The sequence below is a fragment of the Electrophorus electricus genome, chromosome 5 (genome assembly GCF_013358815.1).
Source record: "Electrophorus electricus isolate fEleEle1 chromosome 5, fEleEle1.pri, whole genome shotgun sequence".
Lineage (NCBI taxonomy): Eukaryota > Metazoa > Chordata > Actinopteri > Gymnotiformes > Gymnotidae > Electrophorus > Electrophorus electricus.
Genome location: NC_049539.1, coordinates 24,524,313 through 24,539,382, shown reverse-complemented (window position 1 = coordinate 24,539,382; position 15,070 = coordinate 24,524,313). Strand labels below are relative to the sequence as shown.

Below are 15,070 nucleotides of genomic sequence, written 5' to 3'. Positions count from 1 at the left end.
CCAAACGTTCTTTACAAAGTGTTGCCATGGTTCATCCCTCTGTATGTGGAGCGCTTTTCCTATGTCTGTCTTGTATATTGCTTTTGACCCCTTTCTGTTTATCCTGCAGTTTTTGTATTTACGGCATTGCACTTCCGCTGCTGGTGTTTTTCCGGTTGTGACTTATGTCTGTTTTTTGACCATGTTTTTGGATTGTCCTATAGTCAGTAAAGCCACATCTATTCGCATACACAAGAGTCTGGTTGATTCTGACTCATTATATTAATTCATTCAAACCATGACTCTAGACCAGGGGTGTCCAAGTCTGGGGCTCCAGGACGGATTGGACACACCTGCTCTAGACCTAGTTGTTTATGAGAATGATGGAAAATATAATTCCTGTAGATGTAACATTGGATAACAATTTTGTAATTTTCTGTAAACCTGCATTAATCAGTAAACCTGTAAAGTTTAAAGTTGTGTGATTATGGAAGGAGACCTGAAGAGTGTATTTCATGAAATTTGGATTTGTGTGTGTATCATGCAAGACAAAAATGTGTAAAAATAGCCGAAGGTCCTGTTCGCGGAGACCACAAAGACCATGATGTACTGAAGCCACACCCATGCATGTAGGCAACACTCTTTGTTTGAGCTATAATTTTATATCAAATCTAACCCAGACTGATGTATGTTGATGATATTTAAAAGTTTATGAAAAATGAAATATAAAGATATATCAGTAAAATCTTAGATTGACACTCTAGATTATCTCTAAACTTTCTTCTTTTGTCTCTTGTGGAAGGATGAAGCTTTTATTTGTCTGTTCAATTAAGTCTGTAATTATTCTGACTATTTATTATTTATATTATTTTAGAACAAAATGTTTTTGGCTCCTCCTCCATCTTTATTATGGTTATATTAAAAGTTAATTATTTTAATGTCAGGACAGCATGCTTAGAACATTAATTACTTTCTGTTTAAATGAAATTATTATTTTAACAAAGGTGACTAACATTGTTAAATAATATCAGATTTATTATAAAATTCCAGAATATTTACATTGTGAATAGAAAGTAATTTACTGAATCTTGGTTTCACAGCGTTCTTTAAATATGGACACAGAATTTAATGCTTCATCAAGTGTGATAAGTCAGTAGATATAAGCAGAGTAATGCAGGATATTTTCACATAATATAAAGCCGTATCAAATGATTTATTAAAAAAAAGATTGAACCAAAAGACGAGTCTGAAGACAATGCACTTTAATAAAAAAGAACTGAAGATTGAAACAGCAAGTCACAACAATTCAAACTGCATTTGAACACATTTATTCGCATATCAGTCACCACCACCAACAAACTATATCATGTCAATAATATAATAATATACGTCAATAATATAAAATGAGTCAAATGGTAAAAAAAGGAAATTCACATAGCTGGATTTTAAGGTGCCAAGTATTTAATAGTAGCAATAAAAATATTTTGGTATGATTACACTGAGGTCATTAAGATGCCACAGTATGGTGTCATACTGTGGTACCCAAACTATTTAAGAAACATTAATATTACTGTTATAATTTTCTGTAATCAGTCAAGACTAACTGAACATTAAGTCTTAAAAGGGATAGTCCAAATACACTTCTGCTAAAGGGTTTTAATTGTTTACAGATTGAACACATGCTAGCCCACAATACTTGCAAAATACATATGCTATTCTTCACTGTGTGTAGGGAATCACCTTGAATAATAGTAAATTACTTTCTATTCTTGCAAAGGTCACATCAAACTCCCTGATTACGCTGGGTTAATCCAGGTTGCGATACATCACCTTAACTGCTTAGTCACAATTTCTGACAGTACTTACAGACCTACTGTCCACTGTTTGTGTATGTCAAAACTAGAAAGTACATATATAAAATACATGGTGGTGATAAGAAGCACTTTGTTCTGTCACTACTAGTGTCTAACTGAAGAATACACAACCTAAGGATCCACTTCAGAGTGTCTTCCTGCTTTCTTGATTTTCTTATCCGAAAACTTTAGAGCAGCGTAGCTAGAATTCTTTTCCTGCAATGGTACAAAACAAAACTATACTGGATGACATCATCTGTTGGATTTTTTACTTTAATGTCAGATTTCTTTAAATAACACTAATAACAAAATTAACTTTATTATTTTAATCCTGAAATTAATTTTAAGATGCGATTCTTTTTATGTTTAATATGATTCCTTTTTCTTTGTGTGGCTGTTCTGTAAATTTGCTGGAACATCTTTTTGCTTACACAATGGACACCAAACCCTTCTAAAGGTGTTCTTTTTTTTTCTTTCTTATTTTGCAAAAAATATTATACAAAGATATTAAATTAATTGATAAGAATTTGTTGTATACAAAGATTTTAAATATATTCTATATGTGGTTCAAGCATTTATCATGTTTTTTTCATAATTACCTTATTCTTTTGTTCAACTTTACAGTCAGTTTCTGTAGGACTCAATAAAAAAAAAAATCAGCTGTGCATTAAGGAGTAAACATACATCTCAGACTCTTTTTACATTGCAATATAATCTAGTATATTGCGAGATATTAAGTATATTACTGCAATATATAGAATACTTGATTTTAATACTTGATTTGCCTTTATTTAAAAGAATACTTTCTATATATTTTATGTAATGGTAACTTTTGTACTTTTCTTCTAAGCTGTATTTTTCTTAAAATTACCTAAAATGTTAATAAATTAGTTTTAAACAGCAGTATTAGCAGTACCATCACTGTGTTGTTTTTTCTTCTTCAGCATGAAAAGAAGAACACTGATGAGAACAAGAATCACTCCAGTAAACACTGCCGTCAGCATGAAGAAGACATCTGAAGACCAGAGAGCTGAAGAAGAGATTCAAAGAAAGATTTATTTTTTAATCTGTACATGTGACTTTGCAATGCAATTCTTCTACTGCTTCACAGTTCTTCAAATTCTTAAAAGCGATATTTTTAAACAGCAGAATATAAACTGCAAAATGCCATATACAAAGCAAAACAAGAACTGAAGAACATGAGATAAAAAACCTTCTTCTGAACTGCCCTTGGAAGGTGTTTCAATTCGTGCTGGAAAAAAGAACAACAAAAAAGATTTACATCAGTTTAACATTAACCTTAATGTTATTAATATCTGGTACTTAACCATTGTTAAACATACCATATAAATATTTGTCAGTAATTACTGTAATGTAATTCATTTGCACAGATTGTTACCTCTGACTTGTAAATATGTTGCATTACTGAAGGAAATCTGACTACCCCGCCGAATGCCGCAATAATACAATCCTGAATCAGTGGGATTCACTGCAGTTATTGTCAGAGAGGTGTACTGGGAGTTTACGGACATCACAGTACGTTTACTTTGATTGACAAAAGAACAGTGGCTTGATGCAGAATTGTTTCTGAAATATTGACATGAAATGTAAACTGGCACAGAACTGTCTGTGTGTTTGAACCAAAATATGTAAGTTGGTGTTGTCTGTTCATGCTGGTACCAAAGAGTGACATCATCACCAGGTTCTGCCACCAATATTAAAGTAGCTGGAGAGCCCAGAGCCACTGGGAGCAAACCTGCAATCCAGAAAACACCACAAAATTAACACAAATTGTAAGAGAGGGACAGTATTAAAAACTTTCATCTTTAACCCTGGACACCTGTTAAAACCCATTTAATCTTTATGACTTCCTCAAAACAGTAAAGTTTATTCTCTCCATTTAATATAAATGAGATTAATATGACTTACCAATGCCATGGAACAGCGAAATCAGAACTGATATACAAACCATCCCTGCAATGACATGAAGAGGAAATGTGACTTTCATATCAAACTGCACTTTATATAGTTGTAGGTGTGGCTTATGCAATACATGAAATTTAGTAAACTGTCATCATTTTAGAGCCAATATAAAATATGTAATTCACAACACATAAACAAATAATAAAGAGGAAACAAGGAAAATCAAAATGCATGCAGTGTTGCTTGTTTCTGTAAATAAACTCAAGTAATCTTGTATCATGAAGGCACAGGCCTTCCATGTCACTGCACAAGCATTAACAGATAACTTGTAGAACAGATAAACACAAATAGAGCTTCTCTTACTAAACTTTAGTAACAGGGGGATTTACTCTAAAAAGTCATATGGACATAGGAATGTCACCATATTGCTAAGTTGGAAAAATTATCTTAGGGCCTCAAGTACCCAGTATTCCTCCATCTTCCCATCTTCCTTCATTCATAATATAACTACCATTTTGGATTGTCATACTTACTACCTCTGTTGTTTTCTGGTAGTTATCTACTGTCACTATATTCATTGTCTGAATGGGAAAGTTAGTTTTTTAGTTAGTATTTTCTACTATTCTCCATGGCTCCTCCACATGAAATATTTTTAAAAAATGTTATCCCTACCACTTGGTTGTGTCACTGAGTGTATGCTGCTCCCACCAGCATCTTGCATACTGCTCCTAGATGCCGGATTGTCATGTCCAGATACACCCCATCTTCCATTGACTTGGTATTGTGTGCTTGGTCTTGTGTTGCCATGATTAGTGCCTTTGTGCTCAGGCCTGTCTTTTCCACTGATATGTTTTATCCCTCTTTACACTTGTATTAGCTAGCCACCGAGCCCATAGCTAAACACTCATTTGTTTGTACTGGTTTTTAGCCAGTATGGATCGTATCTGGTCCAGGTGCCTGGGAATTGGAGAGTGTGAAGTATTTTTACCCTTACTAGGATTGCTCTCTTCTGGACTGAGGTCAGCATTGTCATTCCTGGAATTTTCTGGAACCAGCTTCAGTGTCCCAGCCCCAAGTAACAGCACCGGGGGAACCTGGGTGGTCACCTTCCACACTCTATTTTCTATTGGTGCATTACTCTGTTCAGTCAACAATAAACAGGTTGTTGGAAAGGGGGAGTAAATGAGTATCTTGTAAGACTGGTGTTCAGCAATTCGTGGACAGAAAAAGCGAGAGTCCACACTGAGGATGGAAAACACCCAGACCCTGGTGTGCAGTATGAGCAGAGAAAATAGCTCATAAGTGAGCAGTACAAAACCTTTGATGTGGTTAAATACCTCTGTGCAAACTGTAAGTACACAGACATGCATACATGCCTACAAAACTGTTTCCAGCACACAGTGGACAAGAGATGCCTGAGAGACTGAAGTTAAAAGTTCTCTATTCAATGCTAAACTTGCATTCTGAAAACTTTATATAAACGTAATATTTGGGATTGTGGTCCATAAGAAGTGCAAATTAATCCATACTCTTGCACTACAGTCCAGAACCTGCCATTCACCACATCACACATCATTTTAACTCTCTTATTGTGCTCTGCTTCACAGTAGCTTTGACAGTAAAGCACTACACCACCCCAGTAAGCACAGAACATGCTGACATTGTGTTTAAATATTGAATCGGACTTTTTTTTAATTTAAAACATAAATAGAAAATGCAACCATAAAATGTCTAACATTGTGGTAAATAAAGAGGGAAACAAATGTCAGTGGACAGTGAACAACTCTGTGACATAAATGGATGAGACAAGTCCTACAGTGCCTGATTATCAGATATGAGTGTTTATACATGCAGGATGTGTATCTTCTATCTGTAAAGTGTTAAACATCCTACTCATGAGATTACTTATGCTTAAAAGTTAATTTTCATTTATGTTTCTAGCATTAAATTTTTTTTTTTTTTTTTTAAGGTAAAAATAAAAAATGTAAAGTAAAATGTTACAACCTAAGTGAAGTGCTTGTAAATACTAATTAAGTTGCTCAACAGTTTTAGGTCTTTGTAGTTTTGTGTCTGTAGAACAAAATATGTCTCATTGATGTCACTGGAGAATGAAAACATTCCTGATAGGTGGCATATGTCTGCCCCCTAGTGGTAAAGAGATGCCATCTTGAAACTTCTTCAGAATTGAGCAGATTTCTTACTTAAAGTGTTGTCTTGTCAGTAGATAAAGTGTTGTGCCCACACCTGTAAACTACTGTATTCCTGTATTTTTAAAGTTTACATTTTCAGCATTTGGCAGATGCTCTTATCTGTGGCAAGCAGAAAGAAAGTCCTTCAGGAGGCTTCTTGAACCATTATCCCCCCTCTTGTGGGAGGGTGAGAACCCCTGTGCACTGCCTGCACTTGTTTTCTCCTCTTTCACCAGATGTATTTTTGAAGTGGTCATCTGAAGTTGTATTTTTGATTGTGGTCATTACCATATGGGAATACATGATGAAAATGTGAATGAAAAAAAACCAGGAGAAAACAATACCCTACATCCATTTGATCATGTTCTGTAGTTGAATGGCAAGAATATGTTCTTGAGAGTTAGGAGCTTTGAGACCTCTGCGTTCTGGGTGTTTGAGATGTGGTTAATTTGTGTCTATATGGTGTATCTTTTGCCTTAAGTAGTTGAAGAGTTTTGAAATATGATCACAGTATTGAAATAGACTTTTTCATGCTTATTTCTTAGGACTGCTAAGAAACACTGATGAGCTCTGCTGAACAGTATTGTTTGTGACACAATAGTCTTTGATCACAAAAAGGACTTTCAAGGAATATCAAAAGTAACATCAAAAGTGTATCAAGGATTTTTTAATTATATTTATGGGCATGCAGAAATTTTAAAATACTAGATGTGTTTTATCTACAGTCTTCTTTTTTGTGTTGTCCAGCTGTGCATTTGCCATTCTGATAAATGGATATTTCCTGAAAAACTGCACTATCAAAGGTTCTTTAAGATCTCAAACAATGAAGGTGCTCAAACAAAGAGTGTACTATACCTGAATACATACAACATATAGCACAAGTGCTGGACATGTCTTACAATCAAATATCAGTCATAAAAAAGAATGACTTTGTACACCTTTTTAACCTTCAAAACTTAAACGTTTCTAACAATCAGATCAAAGAAGTGGATGATGGAGCTTTCAGAGATTTGACTACCTTGCAGGAGTTAAATCTCGCGTGTAACAAACTCAATTCGGTCACAAAAGGATTCTTCTGGAATCTTTTTAATCTCACTGTGCTTTGAATGGATGGAAACCTCATTACAAATATTAATCCATCTGCTTTTCTCCCTCTTGTCAGTCTGGTAATGTTGAATGTGTCAGGAAATTATCTTTATGACATATACAAAATACAGCCTGTGTTTCAAATGTCCCACCTCCAGAAACTGCACACTGGAAAAAAAGGATTTTCATCTTTTCAAACAACACATGTATCAAATACATCCACACAATGGAAAGCCCTGGATCTGTCCCATAATCCATTGCAGTTGTTCAAGATCACAGCTGATATTTTTCCTCACCTTGAAACAGTAGACCTAGCTTTCATTAATGTCAGCATAAAGTGGGATGTGCTGGAGAGAAATTACTTAAGACACGTCAACAGACTCAACTTATGTGGATCACCAATGGCATCAGAGGATGTTGCTGCAAACCTTTAACTCTACTCTGGTTAAACTTAATATTTACTACCTAGGGGAGCAGACAGTGAAAACCCTGTTTAAACCTGTCTGCCTCCTCAGCTCACTTAGAACTGATAAATAATATCAGTTCAATATCAGAGAATGAACTAAATGACTGCACAGGTCCGACAGTACTGGATGTGTCTAGAAGCAATATCTCTAATATAACAAAACTGACATTTAAATCAATGTGTAACCTCCAAAGGTTGGATATGTCCCAAAACAAACTGAATAACGTTCCTAGACCTTACCTACAATTCCATAACTACATTAACATGCTCAGATGTCACCAATTTAACACAATTAAAGAAACTTCAGATTTACAGAAGTTCTTTGACCACCCTGGAATGATGCACTTTATATAATTTGAAGAGGCTCCTTCTTGGCTTGGGTATACTGTTTACTTTAAAAGGCTATTTCATGAAGGGTTGTCATTGCTAGATCTTCCTAAATTCAAGACTGTTTACTCAAAACACACTAAATAGAAATAAAGATACAGACTCTGGAATTAATTGACGAGACTAGCCGGTCCCGTCTTTATTCTGTGCTCAATGTTACAAACGAGGCATTATCCGGAGAATGTCTAACAGTCTTAGGTGGACACACCTTTTATACATTTTCTTCAAAGACCCTTACATAACCATTTTTATTTTTTCATAAAAACTTGTCCAGGTTCCACTATTGTTCTCCAAACCATACATTATTCAATGTATGCAAATTGATATTCAATACTTATACCAACCAGTTCCTGGTACCATTAGGTTCATCCTGAACTACTATATTTTCTTAAAAAGTGATACTATTCTATATCACTGGTTGCCCATATTGATTTCTTCAAAGTTCAAAGGTTCAAAGTTCAAAGAGGCTTTATTATCATTTTAGGTATATACAAGTACACAGCAAAAACGAGACAATGTTCCTCCATGACAATGGTGCAACACAAAACAATAAGTGCAACAGACAACACGCCACACGAGTGCAAACAATCCAATACAGTGCAAAATGTCATAAACAATAAATAAATACAGGACAGGACCAATACAAAGATATAAAATGATGAGACAGTGTAATTTTTTAGCCCAGTACACAGTACTGGGAATATGTAAAGTAAGTTGTGCATAGGAGTCAGTGACATGCTATACTGAACATAGCAGTCACTGGTAGCAGCCAGAACAGTTCAGAGTACAGTGCTGGTTTAGTACAGTACTCTAGCAGCAAGTAGGATAATGTGCAAGACTGCAACAGGAGTGCATATTTTATTTGTGTGAAGTTTGACTTCAGCACTAGTCTGAAACAAAAACAATGTGTGAGTGTGTGTATGGATATGTATATATGTATGTGTGTGTGTGTGTGTGTGTGTGTGTGTGTATGACTGTGTATAAGAATGCGTGTATGTGTGTGTGTGTAAAAGTGTCCATTTTTGGAATCTGAATTGGGATTGGAGTTAGCCAGAGTTCAGTTCTTCCGGTGATGTCCATATTGTTGCTAGCCCGGGATGTCCCATCCTTGAACCCAGGCACCCTCCTCGACTGTGGCCCCTAGAGGCCTGTCAAATAAGCCTCCTGAGGATTGACGCTTAAGCCTATAGAGGACTTTCCTGCATGAAACCATTTTATTGTGGACCATCCCTATTTTTCTGCGTGCAATATCATTTTATTATGTCAGGGTGTCCCTAATCTAGAAGATTTTGAGTTATCACACAGCAAGCTAAATGTTATCCATCCAAGTGATTTTGTGTGTTTGCATTCACTCCAACATTTGCTTTTACAAGGCAACCAAATACAAAGTATAAAGCCAGGAGCATTTAAAGGTTTCAGAATCTGATTCACCTGGACCTTCAAACAAACAAGATCACTTATACTTCAATAAGATCATTAGTCTTCTCAGGTCTCCCCAGTCTGAAGACGCTGATCTTAAACAACAATTACATATCATATTCAAATCAAAACAGACTCAGGCAACCACAAATTAAATATATGGAGTCTTTATATGCTTTAGTCATTTTTTGTCAGGGTAATGAAGGACAGACATTTTCCTTCAAATGTTCTGGAAGGACTGAAATTGTTAAAGATACTCTTCACTGAAAATCTCAGTATTAACTCTATACATCCTCACACCTTTACTTATACAACAAACTTGTGGTGACTGGACCTCAGCAAAAATCATTTAAAGCCACTGTCTCCAGAAGTATTTATACCAGTTAAGAAACTCAGCAGTCTCATGATGATTCAAGTAAGGCTACAAACACTGGATTTTCTCATTCAGGCAAAACTTTATACAAAAGCAAATTACAAAGTTTGGTGATTAGAAGATTAAGTGTGATTAATAAGACTATAATTAATAACATTTGTCACATTGATAAGGTTTAGCTTTTAAAACTGTATGTAAAATATGTTTGCTGTAAACCGCTGTCAGCTGTGTGAGCTCTTTAGTCCTTTGCCCAGACCAAATCTGACAAATCCAGATACACAGTGTGGTACTGGATCATCATGCCAAGTGACATGTACTTTGACCAGAAGGGGGCATAAGTATGACAATAACTGTTTCAGGCTCATCTACACTGCCGAGTCCTCTCTAAGAAAACAGTGGTGTTAAGTACATTGGTCTCAGTCAGCACATGAAGTTTGCTGGATATAACGCAGACATAATGCAGTACACAACAGCAAACATTCATAGACTCCTAGGCTGGCCTTCAAATGCAAACTGAACACTTATCTATTTTTGTAATATTTAGAATGATCATTGGTCCTACACCTGTTGGGAAACTGAAATTCTAACATGTCTAGCTTGATATTGTTTGTTATTGCACATATCATTGTCTGTTATAGAGCTAATATGTGTTTTGCACTTCATGGTATCAACACTGATCCCTGTATTTCAACAGTATTCTAGTTCATTGGTATCTTGAATGCTAACCTACTGGCTTGGATATATTCTATGAATAAATGACAAAGCACTTTTGTAAGTCATTAAGAGCACCTGCCAAATGTTGTAAATGTAAATCTTCACCACACTTGATATACATACCTCACCTGGTCATCTGTCTAATTCTGTGTTAAACAGATTCACATATTCACATCATACAGAGTTGTTGTCATCACAGCTCCAAATGCAAATGTGCAAAAGACCTGTCTAAAAGTTATTAATATAAAAGACAAGTCTTGGCGTTGCAGATGTAAAAGACCCATCTATGAGTTACTAATGTAAAAGACCTGTCTAAGAGTTTCTAACATACACATACTTAATGATGCTAAAGCTCATGTACTCCTAGTCCACTTTTCCTTTTTCATAGATCAGCAAATCCATCAGGTAGTAGTTTATATTCTACAGTTCTTAAAACAATTCTCTATCTATCATTTTTAGCCTTTAAACCTATTTCAGCATCCTTCAGTACATGTAAGTGATGATACAATAAACTAATGGACTATTTTGTTGTATTGTTCATTTTCCTTTATCATCAATCTCTGCATTTTTAACTGTGTTAAATGTTTTACAGCATCTGCTGAAGGATCATTGTTCACCATCAGAATCTCTGTGCTGATTTCAAAAGGTTTTTTTCATTTCTTCTTCTTTTGTAATGTGTTATGTATATAGTTATTTCTAAACTGACATACCTGTCAAGCTCTGTCTACAAAAGCCTGATCCAATAAAAAAAACTTTAGGTCACATAGAAATAATTTCTTTGTATTTTTCTTTTTTATACACAGCAAGAGAGTTAATGATGGAAGAATTCAGAGGAGACATCTGCTGATATTATAACAGTCTTCATCGAACTTGAGACATTAAGTCTGTCAGGTGCCCCCCTCATCTGTATCGCTACTTAGCCATGCGTTCTAGATGTCCCTACCTACCATGTGTGTTTGTTGTTGTACTTCCTTGCTCTGTCCCCTATTCATGTCACACCCCTTTCTGAGTAACTCCACCTTGTTAGTCTCACCTTGCATCACCTGTGCCTACTTCTTCTGATTCCCTTACATATTTAGTCCTCTGAAAGAGAGGTTGAAAACATATGTCATTGTGCCCAGAGACCAAACTCTTAAATGTGAAGGGTTATGTGTTTATACATGCTCTGACTTATATAGACTCATGATACAATTAAAGCTGTTTAGTTAGATATTTTGTTACCAAAATTTAAGCCGGTCTTAATTGGAACATGCTGTGGAAAATGCTATAAGCCTACAGAGTAATTTTCATGATATACTAGAAGAAATGTGTATAAAGTGTGAAGGTTATGTTAAAACAGAAGTGATTCAGATGGCTGCTAGGTTTGAGCGACGTTGTCGCTGACCTATCCATGATTAGGAAGCGGGACTAGACCGGGGCGTTTGGGAAAGTTTTTGGCTGGAATGCATGAGAGAGAGCAGCCATTTTCCCCTGAAGTTTCGGTTGTTGGAGACTTACTATACGTTGTATATAGGCTCAAACTGTAACTTTTCCCTATTTTTTTCTTTCAAGTCTAACGGTGTTTTTTAATGTGAAAGTATTCTCCATGCTGTAGGTATTGTTTGTTTGTTTCGGTTCTGTGACGAGAGTTGTTTTTTTTGCGCCACTAGTGGTGACGTTAATAGGTAACTATGGTTCAATCAATCCTACTTGTTGACTCGGTTTTCGTTGTTTATTTGCTTCTGTTTTGCGATTGCTTTCCTTTGTGCAGGTATATATGCATTTTTTTTAAAAATGTGTCGTTTGGGGTATTTACTAACCTGTCAATCATTCGGGTCATTAATCACAAGGCGGTTTAAATGGATTTATTACTATCAACGTAGTAGTAGACACATTTTTGGAGGCACTGTGCTAACTTGCATTGGTCTAACATGAAATTTCTGAGGTGCTCCCCTAAATTATTTCATTAGGGAGCATTTAGGGAGGGGTTACATAAGTATGTAAAGAATACACATTAAACAGCAGTAAGCAGTAAAGTAAATATCAATATTTATTGGTGTTTCTAAGCAGATTAATCAAAGCCTTCAACCAGAGGGATGGGAGTTTGAGGGTGCAGCATGGTATTTCTCACTTTGTTTGCCCAGCTGATGAAGGACCTTGTGAGCATTAAAACCACTGACAGTCAATTCTATTCAGTTCACCTATCTCATGACAATGGCACATGTCAAAGGGTGGGATGTATTTTCATTAAGGGAATTTGATGTACTGAAAGCATGAAAAACTAAGCAAGCGGAAGATCTGCAAAACAGATCTGACCCGTTCATGCATGGGCTCCACAAGACCTCAGAAGGTGATGTGTGGTATCTGGCACCAAGATGGTAGCAGCAAATCCTTTAGATCCTGTGAGGTGGGGCCTCCATGAATCAGACTTCTTTTTTTCCCAGCATATCCCACAAATGCTCAAACAGATTGAGATCTGAGGAATTTGGAGACCAAGTCAACACTTTACAACTCTTGTTCGTCAAACATGTTTCCTTCTTAAAATTGGCCACTTTTGGTAGGTACTAACCATGTCATGCTGGGTAAAACCCACAAGACCTGCCATTTGAGATGTTTTCACCCATACATCTAGTCAACAATTTGGCCATATGAGTTACTCTGACTTGCTTGCTGTACCAAGCTTTAATTGAAAATGTGAAGATGGACCCGGGGATGGCTGAATAGATCAGAACGAGAAGTTGATACTTGATGTATTTTTTAAGCTGCCTAAGTCATTATTGAGCTTTTGCAATGTGTTCAGTGTTAATTTTTCCACTTCAGTTTATTGCTAATGAATGATTAGAGAAAGTTAAAGGTGATGGTGTTGGGGTTCCTGTTTATCTTATGGGTATTTTGAGATTTGGTATTCATTGGAATTCAAAAATGTCTTTCTGAGTTTTAGCTCTATTAAACATTCTTTGATATGTTCATAGGAACAGTTTTAGATGGCTAGTGTGGTGTCATTTATACATTATGGCTACAGCATGATCAGTCATACTTTAAATCATGCATTTCCTGATTGAGGAACACACATTAGCCTCCACCACACATCGCATCACCTAGAATCCCTGAACACTTATACATGTATTCAGTTCAGGCTTTAGTTCTCCATCAACCCACTCAGACCCTTCTCCATTCTCTTGGACGTGAAGATTAACCCAGCCATATGCCATTGAATTTGAGCTTCCTGTGAACCAGGCCACAGAGGGGGAAGGTAAATAACCTAATCTCATATCCTGGTACTCCCAGTACAAGCGTTTCTCAGGGCTGTGTTATACACCAAGTGACAACTTGGTCTACCTGAATGCAATATTGGTTTTCATCATTGTTGAAAATGAGGCAAATGGTGTAGGTGTAAGCTGAGAAGAGCTGGGGGAGGAACACAGATCTGAGGATCTGCTGTACTGGCAAGGGAGATACAAGATGTAACAGTCAGCAGTAAGAAGGCAGACGCATGTGCGGAGTAGAGAGAGATTTATTAGGGGCAAATCCAGATTCAGAGTCATTATGAAGGTCCAGGGTCATTGAGCCAATATGGAGAGTCTGAGGATACATGATAAACAAGCAAATACAAGCACACGAAGGCAAAATGGGGAAAGCAAGCTATAACAGAGGCTAAGAAACATAAAAGCTAGGATAAACATGCAGATTAGGAGGCATGGAGTACAAACTTGCAGGCATACAGATACGAATGTACATTTTCTTTCTCCCTGTTTTGCTCTTTACTTTTGTATAAGATAAAAAATTCACATTTTATTTTGTAATGAAATTATGGCAGTTTTACAAATTTTCATTTAATGCATAAGCCACACCTCCAACTATAAAGAACAGTTTGATTCAAGAGTCACACTTCCTCTTCATGTCTGAGCAGGGATGGTTTGTATATCGGTTCTGATTCTTCTGTTCCATGGCATTGATATTAATACTAATCTAACTTACATTATTAGAGAGTAAACTTTCTTGCTTTAAAGATGAAGATAACATTTAAAATTACAAGATGACTTTGTGTTCAGAGTAAAAACTGTTTTTTACTGTCCCCCTCAGAAAGGTGTTTGTTTTCATTGTGTGTTGTATTTTGGATTGCAGATTTGATCCCAGTGACTCTGGGCTCTCCAGTCACTTTAATATTGGTGCAAGAACCTGGTGATGTCACACAGAACCAGCTTGCATACATTGTGTTCACGCAGACAGCTCTGTGCCAGACCAACTTCAATGCCAGCTTAGCAAAAATATTTAACAAGTCCCTGTAATTTCGTTAAACAGAGTAACAGATGACGCAATGCAACACGTTTACAAGTGAGAGGTGAGTTTTCTAATCATATATTATACATAAGCAAGCATATAGCATGTTTGATTAAAAATGTTATGATATTTTATTTTAAATTCATGTAACATTATTTTTTCCAGAGCGTTTTAAAGAGCAGTTCTGAAGGTTTGTTATATTCTTCAGCTGATCATTTAGTTTGATTTTATTCTGCTGCTTAAAACATAAATGTTATTTAACTACAATAATTAGATCAACTGCATTGTTTTGTCACATGTACAGATTTTAAAAACTCCTTTCTTTAATGTCTTCTTCAGTTCACTGCTCTTAAGAGTTTTCTTCATGCTGATGGTGGTGTGATTGTATCAGTTTTGATGGGGGATGTATCCTAGCCTCTGA

General features: G+C 36.0%; 1 long non-coding RNA gene across 1 annotated transcript; it reads right to left on the bottom strand.

The window, feature by feature from the left end:
- Positions 1-1,959: 1,959 nt before the first annotated feature.
- LOC118241409 lies at positions 1,960-3,086 on the bottom strand. The gene is made up of 4 exons (XR_004776063.1): positions 3,046-3,086; positions 2,749-2,862; positions 2,432-2,463; positions 1,960-2,048 (listed from the first exon to the last, which is right to left on the bottom strand). It is a non-coding gene; the product is annotated as an uncharacterized LOC118241409 (long non-coding RNA).
- Positions 3,087-15,070: the final 11,984 nt, after the last annotated feature.